Below are 12,250 nucleotides of genomic sequence, written 5' to 3'. Positions count from 1 at the left end.
AACATTTTATGCTTTACTTTTTGTTCATGTGATTTTTTTTTTGGTGGGATGAGGACTAACCAATAGCATTTATAGGAGACAATTAGGTGGCTTAGTGTATTGAGAACCAGGCCTAGAGACAGGAGGTCCTGTGTTCAAATTTGACCTTAGATACTGCCTATCTGTGTGACCCTGGGCAAGTGACTTAACCCCTATTGCCTAGCCCATAACTACTCTTCTGCCTTGAAATCAATACACAGCATTGATACTAAGATGGAAAGTAAGGATTTTAAAAATAATAATCATTTTTATGTAGTATTTTAAGTTTTACAAGATACCTTACATATTACTTCATTTGATCCTCACAACTGTATAAAGTCAATGCTATTATCTCCATTTTTATAGATGAGAAAACTGAGGCATAGGTTAGGTTATTTGCTCAGGATCACATTACTGTATCCATATAGTATAGTATAGTACCAGTATGTATGTAATGTATGTATGTATGTATGTATGAGACAGACATTCTATCCACTGTGCTGTCTAGTTGCCCCGTGTTTGAAATGGAAATCTGCCCCAGTGCAAACTGGTTTCATAAAGAGTTTGCATTAGTATAGCAATTTCAAACTTTGCAAAATGTTGTCTCTTCACAACAATTCTGGAAGGTAATTGCTATTCCATTTTACAGATGAGGATTCTGAGGTCAACAAATGATTGATTTCCCCAAGGTCACACAGCTAATAATATTTGAGTCCATTTTTAACTCAGATCATACTCCAGTTCTAGAAATCTATGTGCAAAGAACTGTGGCCACAATTAAGTATACTAAACTATGTAAGAGGTTTTTTAAAAAAATAATTACCAGAAACAATCTCATATAGAAGTAGCAAATTGGAAAAGAATGTGGATAAAGAAAGATCAAAATACTGTTAATGCAAAAAGCAGCCCTATGCACATACAATGCTATCTATCCATTTATTTAAGTTGTGTGTAACAGATTGTACTTTTTTGAAAATTCAAGTATGTTGCTTTTGATTTACACATCACTGTGCAATAAAGGACCATAGAGATTTGAGGTATAATGTAAGCCAGGGGTCCCCAAACTACCGCCCGCAGCCCACATGTGGCCATTTACCCCTCCACTGCACTTCCAGAAGGGGCACCTCTTTCATTGGTGGTCAGTGAGAGGAGCACTGTATGTCACAGCCCCCCAAAGCTCGGCATCACTCATGTACAGTACTACTTTCAGTGACATAATCCTTTGCATGGTGCCTTGTTCTGAGAGTAACTGAACAAGAATGAGGCACCTCTCAAAGGATTATGTGGCTGTACAATGGAAGACGTTAGCATGGTGATTGATGATCTTGGGGAGGGGATTACGCACTGTATACTGCTGCCTGGTATAGTGGTGGCAGTGATGGGCCTGTGCAAGGTGTGACAGGGCCATCATAGCCAGCGCTGCAGCCTCCACCCCAGACAGCAGTGTACAGATTTGTTCATAGTTTGTTTTTTATAGTTGTTTTTATAGACTTTAAAAATCAGAATTTAAATTTGATCCTGGAGACAATGAGAAACCACAGGAGTTTATTGAATTAGGATAGCATGAACAGACCATGCTTTAAGAAATCACTTTGGCAGCTGGGTGGAAGATAGACTGGAATGAAGAGGCAGGGAAATCAGAAGGATGTTGCTGTTGCAGTAGTCAAGATGTAAGGTTGCACCTAAATGGTAGCAATGTCATAAGAGAGAAGAGTATTTAAAGAATTTTTAAAGATTGGGGAAATGTGGGCACATTTGTAGATGGTAGGGTAAGGAGCCAATCGATAGGGAGAGACTGAAGATTACTGAGAATGAGAATAATAGGAAAAATCTACTACTAAAGAAAATGGAATGAGATAAGTGTGTAAAGGGGTTTGCCTTGGCAAAGGAAAAGGCAACCTTTACTTGAGAGGAGAAATAATAACTAATGGGGAGTGAGATTAAGGAAGCAGCTACCCCCTGAATGGCTTCAATTTTTTTTCAGTAAAGTTTAAGAAAAAGTCCTCAGAGGGAGAGGGTACCATGAAAAATCTGAAGAGATGAAAAAATAGCAATGCTGGAGATATTAAAAAATTGCCTTGCTGAATAAGATTATATAACAGATTTGTAGTAGACTCAATAAACATGGTTTCATGATTTTCTCCATCTCCATTCAGCTGTATATAAATAGCAAAGACTTTGGAAAGCAGATGGAGTTTGGCAAGGCATATTCAGTGGTGATGATTCTAATGTAGAGTTAAACTTTTACTAAGGGGTTCAGCTAGAGAAAGAAGAATATACACTGCAAAATTGATGGGGGGAGGTGTTAATATTACAGAGATTGCTTGACAAGTTTAGGAAGTGATGTGTTGGGAGATTATAAAATCACAAATCTAAAACCTAAAAAAAAAAAAAACACCCAGGAGAAATACTGGGACTAACCAAGGATGGCAGGAAAGATGTAGGTAGAGCTGGAGACTGATGTAGTAACATGCAGCTTTTTGGAGATCAAGAAGGATGGCTTAGATTATGAGCAGAAAAATGAATGACTTCACTATATGCATGAAAGAAATTGATTGAATCTACTATGCCTTTTCTTCCTGTGTGAGAATAAGCACTCTGCCATTTTTATGTGACCATTTGTCATGCAAATTTACTCTTCTGGATGTGGGAAGAATGGAAGGGTAAATTAGCATTTATATTATACCTATTTTGTGTGAGGCAGTTTTAAAGGCTTTACAAATATTTGATCTTGAGATAAATTTGACCTTTGAGATAAGTGAGTATAGCCATCAGGTTCTATTTTAGAAAGGTGGTCTAAATAGAATTGATCACATGAATTCAGGAAACTCCATATTCTTTAAAAGTAGTTTTCCTCTCCCTCAAAGCTTGTTTTAGAGCTTACTGAAAGCATAGAGTATGAAAGAAGGCGCATCACTTTTCTTGTACAGTGTTTACTTAGCAATCTTACTTTCTAAGACCTCTTTAACTTTCCTATATAGAGGAGAAAAGGAAGGGATGTTTGCTTTTTCAGAAGATAAAAACCATCAACATTGGCATCCTTAGGGATTTCTTGGCAGTCATATTTAGCCATTTATCAACCTGCTCTTATAGAACCTAATAGGTAAAAAAGCGAAAAGAGATAATTTTAACTATTGCACTATTTATATATTGTTATGTACTCTCAATGCTCAAAATTTCCATTAGATGGCAGTGAAAATGCATAAAATTTCTTGGTGTTACCTGGTTCTTTGGAGAACGATCCTGGTTAGATTTCTGTATTGCAAAGTTTTCCTTAATGACATCAATAAATAAATAACTTGGTTTTAAGTCATTGATTGGAAACAAAAAACTTAAATGTATTACGTACATAGCTTGTACCGTACATTGGAAACAAAAACCTTAAATGTATTGCATACATAGCTTGTACTGTACATATCAAAGGTTCTGTTTACAGTAGTTCTTTGATTATAATAATCAAGTCCTTGTCATATTCTTTATATTTGTTGTTTCTTGAAGTCTATATTATTCATTCCAAATTGCAAGTTCCCAGAAGGCTGAGTCTGTCTGACTCAACACAAGACTATGTGGAAAATGTTTTTATTTCATTGCCATGTCCATACAACTATTAGGGTTAAGCAAGTGACTTTTTGTGATTTATAGGACACTTTTGTGTCTTTTGACATCCCTATTACTACTACTCATCTGCCTGCCTCTTCAGAATCAGAACTTTAAAAAGAAAACAGCCAGTATTTTACTCCTACCCAAATTATGAATTAGTGCCTCCTTTATTATATTTCTTAGATCAAAAGCTAATGGAAAGACTATCTTTACATTTAGAGAAAAACATCTCTTTATGTCATGCTCTTTTCAAATTGGCATCTGATATGTATTTAATAGTTCAGTTAATAGTTAAAATAGTCTCAGAGTATACATGCAACTTAATGCAATGTTCCAAACTCTTGTTGGCACTGCCAGAAATTGTATAAGCACAGAAAAGGCATAAGGCATTGGGATGAATTATAAAAATAATCAGCAATAGAAAAGTGAAGTTTCGTGAGAATCATCTTCTCACAAGTTCTAAATACATGATCTGCTATCTTATGAAGACATTTTCATTTTTTTATCCTTTGTTTTTGCTGCTTCTGTTGTTAATGATGTAATATCAATACTCTGTCTCAGAGAATAGACAAATTTTAGTGACGAGGATTTCATTTGGCTAGGAAAAGTAATATATCAGAAGCTTTTGGTACTAGTACCAAGTGACAAAGCATCTATAACACCTGTGTAAGTGATGCCAACTTCCTTACAGGAGTGTTACAGGAACTGAGAGTTTATTGTTTTTGTAGCACTTTCACATCAGGTGTTCTATTAATACCACCAAATCTGTACACTAGTTCATGTAAATAGTTTTCCTGTCTCAAGAAAAATAGTCATCTTTCACAAATGAATGAGAAGTGTTTGTTAAATAATTATTTTGTGCCAAATGAATTGGGGATACAAAGACAAAAGCAAGACCACCCTCAAGGAGTTTACATTCTAACAGATGGAAACAAATCTAGGAGAGTAGGGGTCAGAGAGGAATATTTTGATCTGGAAATTTGCAGGGATGACGAAAGGAAGCATAAGACAAAAATTCAGGTATTCTTTGCAGAACCAATGACAACTAATTTGTTTATGGTTCCATAAGTAGAAATCAGGAAGGAAAGGATTGTCAGGAGGCATATCTCTATCTATATGCAGGAAGTGAAATAAAAAGCTTATATGAAACCAGGCCTTACTATAGTAGGTAATGCAGCTACCACTACTCAGAGACCCCAAGGGTAGAAGTTCCAGGTATAAAAATGTTAAGCTATTTGGGGTTAGTTTTGGAACTCATCAGCATGGAGCCTATCAGTGAGATGGCAAGGGGCAAAAGTGAATCATTTTATAGTGGGTAACTGAAGATATAACTAATGCTCCAGGGGAGCTCCATTGTAGGAGTAAAGCCTACTCAGCTTCTAGTGCCCTTGATACCATTTCCTTTCACTGCTTCCATGAGGTCACCCCTTCAGTCATCCCCTACTTTATAATTTTTATTGACTAGTGCCTATAAACATTGCCATGTCTTTACCATCCTTATAAAACTTTCATTTGATCTTGTTGCCCCCTCGGATTATAGAGCTATATCTCTCCTTTTTTTTCATAGTCAAACTCCTAGAAAAAGCTCTATGTAACTATTCATTGCCTCCACATCTTTACCACTACTCCTCATCCCCTAGTAATCTAGCTTCAGATCCCACTACTCAACTGAAACAACTCCAGGTAAGGTTCCTAATAGCCTAATTGTTCATTGAATGACCTTTTCTCTGCTGTCACCTTGACTTCTCTCTGACTTTTGATTCTTGCTGGCTCTTTTTTTGAGACACTTTCCCTTTGATTTTGAGAAGGTTTGCTCTCCTGGAACTTATCTTTCATCTCAGGATTTCTGTTCTTTTTCCACTTTTGAGTCATCCCCAGTCTCTCTTAGACCCTCTTCACATTTCTACTGGCAATGCAAAAAATTACAATTTAGTTCAAAGTGTATTTTGAAGAGCAGTTTCTGGAATGTGGGAGTATGGAAAAGATATACTCCTATTTAAGAAGAAATGGATTCTAAAAAGGTAGTGAACACTGTGGTATATTGATACAGCAAAAATCAGGAATAGGAAGTTGGCAAGCCTTAAGTCTAGAGAAAGAAGTGGCTTTAAGGACACTTGACTTTTTTCTTGGTATACATGACTTACCCAGAGTCCCATAGCTACTAAACTACTAAGTGTCAGAGACCATATTTGACCTTAGTTCTACCTGTCTCTCTAGACTGATTGTTCTCTCCACTGCCCCCACTCTAGGTGAATCCCATCTCTCTTGTTAGGAGACAGTTTGGGAACCTTAAGAAAAGATAGTCAGTGGCTGTTGATATCTGAAAAACCAATTCAATAAGCTGTTCAGAATTTGCACTTTACAATTTTTTTAGCATGAGTGAGGTCAAACAGGATGTGTCTTACCTAAGAAGAAGTGCCTTTGCATTGAGTTAGACTATGGTCAGTAAATACAATGTAAGTAAATTTAAAAAATAAATAAGGCAGAATTTAGCCAAAGTTTTGAAATTTTTCTACCATATTGTACCTGATTGTCCCATACCAACTACAACATATTTCTACCTGCATGTTCCATAGGCATCTCAAACTCCACATGTCTATATCACAACTCATCTTTCTCCATAAATCTACTTTGGAGTCTTCTTCACCTTTCAGTCTCCTTCATTTCATATGCACAATAATTTGCCAAATTCTGCTTCCATGATGTTTCTCTCATTCTTTGCCTTCTTTAATTATAAAATATTTTATCAATTACATGTAATAAATTTCCACATAAGTTTTCTGAAGTTGATGATCCAAATTGTCTGCCTTCCCTAAGCTGGCAAGCAATTCAATCTGGGTTATACGTGTGTTACCATGTAAAACATATTACCATATTGTTCATTTTTGCAAGACAATAATCAGATAAAACCAAAACCCCAAAATGAAAACTCTAAGGGGAAAAATCTTATGCTTTGATCTGCATTCTGACTCCAACAGTTCTTTCTCTGGAAGTGGATAGTATTCTTTGTCATAAGTCCCTCAGAATTGTCCTGAATCATTGTATTGCTGAAAGTAGCTAAGACTATCACAGTTGATCATTCCATAGTACTGCTGTTACTGTGTACAATGTTTTCTTGTTTCTGCTTATTTTTCTCTGCACCAATTCATGTAGGTCTTTCTAGCACTTTCTGAAGTCATCCTGTTCATCATTCTTTATAGCACAATAGTATTCCATCACTATCATATATCATAATTTTTTCAGCCATTCCCCAATTGATGGACATCCCTTCAGTTTCTAATTCTTTATCACCACAAAAAGAGCAGCTATAAATATTTTGGTACAAATAGGCCCTTTTCTCCTTTTTTTAAAATCTCTTTGGGACACACCTATTAGTGGTATTACTGAATCAAAAGGTATGCATGCTTTTATAGCCCTTTGAGCATCATTCCAAATTGCCTCCAGAATGGTTGGATCAGTTCACAATTCCACCAGTAATGCATTAGTATCCCAATTTTGCTACATCCCCTCCAACATTGATCACTTTTCTTTTAGTGTTATATTGACCGTTAGGTGTGAAGTAGTACCTCAGAGTTGTTTTAATTTTCATTTCTCTAATCAAGAATGATTTAAACATTTTATATGATTGTTGACAGCTTTTCTTCATCTGAAAATTGCTTATTCATATCTTTTGACCATTTGTCAATTGGGGAATGACTTATATTCTTATAAATTTTATTTAGTTCTCTATTATGTTTGAGAAATGGGGCCTTTATCAGAGAAATTTGATATAAATTTTTCCCAGTTTCCCTTTTAATCTTGGTTACATTGGTTTTGTTTGTACAAAAGTTTTAAAATTTAATATAGTCAAAATTATTCATTTTACATCTTGTAATATTCTCTATCTCTTGTTTGGTCATAAATTCTTTCCTTCTCCATAGATCTGACAAGTAAACTATTCTGTGTTCACCTTTTATGTCTGTCATATGTCTATTTTGGCCTATAGGATATGAGATACTGATCTATACCTAGTTTCTGCCATACTGTTTTCCAATTTTCCCAGCAGATTTTGTCAAATAGTTCTTATCCTAAAAGCTGGGATCTTTGGATTTATCAAACACTAGATTGCTATGGTCATTTATTCCAAATCTATAGATTCACCCTTCTATTTCTTATCCAGTACCAGATTGTTTTGATGATTACTGCTTTATAGTACAGTTTGAGATCTAGTACTGCTATACCACTATCCTTCACTTTTTTTCATTAATTCTCTTGATAATTCTTGATCTTTTGTTCTTCCAGATGAATTTTGTTATTTTTTTCTAGTTTTATGCAATAGTTATTTGGTAGTTTAATAGTATGGAACTGAAATAAGTAAATTAACTTAGAATTGACATTTTTATATTGGCTCAGCCTGCCTATGAGCAGTTAATTTTTCTCAGTTGTTTAGTTTTAACTTTAAGTGAAAAGTGCTTTGTAACTATATTCATGTAATTCCTGTTTGTCTTGACAAATAGATTCCCAAGGATTTTATATTGTCTAGAGTTATTTTAAGTGGAATTTCTCTTCCTTATCTCTTTGCTGCTGGACTTTGTAGGCAATACATAGAAATGCTGATATTTATGTGGGCTTAATTTCTTGTCCTTCTTTCTGTCCTAGTTCAGGTTTTCATCATCGTTAGCCCAGACTATTGCATTAGCTTCCCAGATGGTCTCTCCTTATCAGTCTCCCATCAATTCATTCTGCACATAGCTACAAATTTAATATTCCTAAAGCATAGGTCACTCCCTTGTTCAAGAAACTTCATTGATTTCCTATTGCCTCTAGGATAAAATAAAGCCCTTCTATTTGCTTTTTAAAGCCCTTCATAATCCTTTTTCTTTCTATGAAAGATCTAAAGCCAGGTTCTGCCATAGATACCTATTATCTGTGGAACTCTGAATGAGTCAATTTCTATCTCAGTTTCCTCCTTTGTAAAATAGAGGTTATAATAGAACCTACTTCCCTGGATTGTGAGGATAAAATGAAATATTTGTAAAAAGCATTGTAAAGCTTAAAGTATCATATAAATAAGTGATGTTGACTTTCCTTCATACATTCTCCGTTCCCATCAAAGTGACCTGCTTGCTACTCTTCATATATAACATTCTATTTTTCATCTCCTTTCTTTTGATTGCCCTCCATTTCTAGAATGTTCTTTTTCCCCACTGCCACCTTATGGAATATCTAGCTTCAAATCACTGCTCAGCTTCTACTTCTAATGGGAAGTCTTTCCTGATCTTTACTATTATTAATGCTCTTCCTAAAATTCAGTAAATCAACAAACAATTTTTTAAGTACCTACTATATGCCAGGCACTGTGCTAAGTACTGGAGATACAAAATGAAGCAAAAGATAGAATCTGTCCTCAAGAAGCTCACAGTGGGACAACACAAAAACAAATATATACAAACAAGTTGCAATCAGGATAAATGGGAAATAACAAAGGGAAGACTATAAGAGGGGTTGGAAAAGGCTTCCTGTAAAAGATAGGATTTTGGTTGGGACTTAAAAGGAAACCAGGAAGTCAGACAGATTCAAGAAGAGAGAATGTTTCAGACATGAGAGACAACCAGAGAAAATGCCTGGATCCTAGATAGAGTATTTTGTTGATGAAATAGCCATGTTATTGAATTGAGTCTATAGTGGGGAGTAAGGTTTAAATTTTAAAAGTAGAAGAGTCCTAGATTATAAAGGACTTTATAAAGAATTATTAAGTGTCAAAGAGAGGATTTTATATTTGATCCTGGAAGCAAAATAGGGAGCTCTTGGTGTTTATTGAGTAGGGAAGTAATCTGATTTTACCTTTGCAAGTAGTTTTTATAAATTTTGTATATACTTATCTGTGTGCATGTTGTATTCTCCTAGTAGAATGTAAGCACCTTGAAAATAGAGGCTATTTCAGTGTTTGTGTCCCTAGCATTTCTACCCCAGCAGGTAGTGATCCTTCAAATGCTTGTTGAATTGAGAAAAAGGAACACAAGATCTGGATGGTGTGTTATAATGAATATGAAAGAGTCAAAAGAACTGATTCTAGTCTAGACTTCCAATTAACTGGAAGCCCTTGGTCAAGTCTTTGAAGTTGGGTTTTCCTAGCTGTGTAATTAGGGCTGGAGTAGTGAAAGGTCTCAAGTTAATGCCAAAATCTAGGTTAGGTGACTGCTTATTGATTTTCTTTTTTTTAGTTTAATACTAAATTTAAACTTTAGTTTCTTCCTTTAGAACCTTCAAGGCCCAGCTCAAAGTACCATTTCCTCTATTTAGCTTTACCTGATTCTATTGACTTAGCCTACATCAGAAGTAATTATTCCTCTAAATTCCCTTTTGACCTCATATTTTTCTCATTGAACTTTTAATATCCAATTTTATAGTTATTTGCCCGTCTCATATTTCCTGACTAAATTAAGTTCCTTGATGAATCAAAATTTCTATTTCCTACAGTGCCTTTATCCCTATTAATTGCTCAGTATTATTGAATGAATAAGTCCTTTATATCTCACTGCCATCTGTAAAATTAGCTTTTATATATTCAAAACATTGTTAAGTTTTCTAATTAGCCTTTTCTTTAGGTGAAATAATCCTAGTTCTGTTCCTTATTTAGAGGAAGACAACATGAGCAGCTAGGTAGCACAATAGATAGAGCACCAATCCTGGAGTCAAGGGAATCTGGGTTCAAATGTGGACCTAGGCACTTCCTAGTTGTGTGACCCTGGGCAAGTCATTTAATCCCAGTTGCCTAGCCCTTACTATTCTTCTGCCTTGGAACTGATATCTATTCTAAGACAGAAGGTAAAGAATTTTAAGAAAGACAACATAGTATAATAGAAAGAATCAGAAGAGCCTAGAGACGGGTGGTCCTAGGTTCAAATCTGAACTCGGATACTTTCCAGTTGTGTGACCCTGGGCAAGTCACTTAACCACCATTGCCTACCCCTTGCCACTCTTCTGCCTTGGAACCCAATACAAAGTACTGATTCTAAGATGGAAGGTAAGGGTTTTAAAAAAAGAAAAAGAAAAGAAAGAGTCAGAAGAGAACTCTGTACAAATCCTATTTCTGACACTGTGTCCATGAGCAAAATCACTTTGCTCCTTGAAGTTTTATTTTCTTCATCTATAAAATAGAATGATAATAAACCTAGTATCCATCTCACTGTTATTATGAGGCTCAAATGAGGATGTATGTACAACTGTGACAACTTTAAAGGGTTTGATGACCTACCATCCTTTAGTGTGATTGAATTCGAATGAAGGAGAAGGCTACAGGAGTTGAGAAGACCAAAGAACTGTAAGGACATGGGTTTGGAGAGAACCTCAATGTACATGTTGAAGTTCCTCAATATAACGCAGGGCTTAAGATGAAGAGAACTATGAGCCAAGTACAATCTCCTTAAAAATGAGGGAGAATGTCCTGAAATCCATTATAAAATCAGGACATAGACCATGTGATGTATAATTGCATAGAATGAACTTCAAAGAATAGACCCTGCTGAGAGATTCTAGAGGGGGATTGGGGAGCAAGGAGCACACTAGCTTTCTAAGACCAATTTGTGGAGTATGCATGAAAGAAGGTACTACAAGTACTAGAAAGGATGGACAGAATGCATTGACTTCTGGAGAGAACTAGGACTCCATGAGTCCCAAAGACTAAAGGAACATAAGAGGAACACATCTAAAAGGGAAATTTTTCAAAATATTAAAGAATAAGATTTTAATGATTAAAATGGAAGACATAGGCAGAACTAGACTGGAACATAAAAGATGGGCTGAGATTGATTGGGATGATACAATTGGAAATGGTAACAGTGAATACTTCAGTCCACAGTGAATTTTCCCTCCTAGGAACTGCTGGAGTACCTATTGTCTGTATTGCTCACTTAGGGACACCACAAATGCATACCATCTTATGTTTATATTTAAGTATTTCATGTATGATTGCCCAACTGAATTACAAACTTAAGAAAATCTTAAAATTTAAAATGATTTCTTAATTACTGAGACCAATAATTTTTTTCTCAGTTTTCATCCCCTTTGACTTCTCTGTAGCATAGGCTGCCATTGGCTACTCTGTCTTCCAGAATACTCTATTTTTTTTTTTTGCTGTGTTTTCATGAAATTGAACTCTTTTGGTGGTTCTGCCTGTCTCCTATGATCCAATATTCCTTTGCACCATTATCATCCATATCCAGTTTCCCTAATTGTAAATGTACCCCAAGTTTCTAACTACTATTTTCTTTTTCCTTTGTCTTCTCTCAGGGCTTTTTATCAGCTCTTAAAAGCTTAATAGATATATTTATGTGTGTGTATATATATATATATCCATCTTAAATCTCCTGAGTTATGGTTCCACATCAACTACCCAATGGACATCTCCAGCAGAGTCCAGTAGGCATTTCAAATTCAACACTGCCAAAACAAAACTCTTTACCTTCCTCCTCCAAGTATGTTCCTTTTTTCCCTGCTAGGGGAAACACTTTCCATCTGGTTATTTTGAATCACAATGTTGGATTCATCATCATCTGTCTCTCATGTATCTCACGTATCAGTAACCAAAACTTCTCATTTCTTTCTCCATAAGAAACAAAACATCGACCCAAGGATAGTTCAGAACTCAAGT

Source organism: Monodelphis domestica, chromosome 1, assembly GCF_027887165.1.
Source record: "Monodelphis domestica isolate mMonDom1 chromosome 1, mMonDom1.pri, whole genome shotgun sequence".
NCBI lineage: Eukaryota > Metazoa > Chordata > Mammalia > Didelphimorphia > Didelphidae > Monodelphis > Monodelphis domestica.
This window is presented reverse-complemented; position numbering follows the sequence as displayed.